Source organism: Penaeus monodon, chromosome 15, assembly GCF_015228065.2.
Source record: "Penaeus monodon isolate SGIC_2016 chromosome 15, NSTDA_Pmon_1, whole genome shotgun sequence".
In the NCBI taxonomy this organism is placed as follows: Eukaryota; Metazoa; Arthropoda; class Malacostraca; order Decapoda; family Penaeidae; genus Penaeus; species Penaeus monodon.
Window position 1 is genome coordinate 8,203,547 of NC_051400.1, and position 1,478 is coordinate 8,205,024.

Below are 1,478 nucleotides of genomic sequence, written 5' to 3' on the forward strand. Positions count from 1 at the left end.
ATTGGAAGTCATCCCGCAGACAAGGTAGTCGGATCGCGACAGAAAGTAAACATCAGCGAGAAAATATTGTAAACTCGACCCCCTTTTCCGCTGGCTTTTGCGCGTCGAGTCTACACTGGCCGAGTTGTACAGGAGCTTGTACTCCGGGTACCTATGGAGGAGGGGGAGAATGTGGAATATCATGGATGCTATTACTGTAGATTTATTAGTTTGATTTTATCATTGTCTTGTCATTATCCTCGTTTCCTGTCTCGCTATCGTCATTAGCAGAGGTCATTATCAGAGTGCTAGCCACACTTCAGCGGGAGGCCTTCAATTCAGTCTGTTATACTGATGTTATAGCAATCATCTCTGTTGTGATGAAACCTCCTAAAATGTTGCACAGAACACGATTTCCGTCACTTGTGATGAAAACAAAAATTGCCTGATTTTGTACTTACAATAACTATGTCAAAATAATTCACTGTGCGCTAAATGGACAGAAAACCATACTCTGAGCATGACGTACCAAGAGTAAAGCTCTAGAGGCAAGAACTACTCACTTTTTGTCTTTTTTGTGTCCAGGTGTTTGAAGTTACATATACGGTAACTACCACAGACATCTGGCAAAGACACATGAAGAGAGATTTCCATTCTAAAGAGCCACACAGCCAATCATGAACTGATTTATGAATATTTTTGCGTCTGTCTACCTGGTTCTTTCTCCCATTCCTCTCTCTGTCTTCAGCTTCTATAGTTCTTTTCTCCCTGTGTTTCTGTCTCCCTGCCTGTCCTCATATATGACTATATTTCTCTCCCTAAGTATTTTTCCCTACTTACTTTTTCTTTATTTCTGGAATTACTTCTGGATCGTCAGTGGCCAAGAAAATCCTTCGTTGAGCAACGTCTGACGCAACTCAGCTCTTGTAGAATTCATCCACTTCTTTCATGTACACACTGAGGTCAATGTAAACTGCCTCCATCTTCAATTTGTCTGACCGCCGAATCTGCAAGCTGAAATATGGAAAAGATTCAATTGTGAACAAGCAGTAGGTGTTAAAATAAAGTTATATATAGCCGCATCGTATTGTTTTAAGTATGTTAAAATAATAACATTTACCCTACAACAGGAGACTCGTAACCCATTTCTCGTGCTAGCTTGTCAGAGTAATTCTGGAAATCTTGGTTCATCCTCATGGCATACTTGAAGAATTGGCCCATCCACCAGGCAAAAGGATCTCCATGGAGGCGCATCAGACGCTCGGAAATGTCCTTTGGGATTGATTTTGGAAAATATTTCGGCCTTGGGTTCGGTCTGTCCCAATCCGGAAAATGCACAACAAGCGAATCTTCCTTTCCTGCAAGCAGATTCGTGGTGAGGTGACTCCTATGAGAATCTTATTACCCCTTATGTGTCTGATATCCTTAACCTCATATAACAATTACCTATGTGATGCATATACCATTGTTAAACTTTTTGTACAGTCCTATACTCATCA

At 41.0% G+C, this 1,478-nt stretch overlaps 1 pseudogene; it reads right to left on the reverse strand.

Annotated features, from left to right (window-relative positions):
• LOC119582201 overlaps positions 1-1,478 on the reverse strand; it is a 7,128-nt pseudogene continuing 5,650 nt past the window's right edge.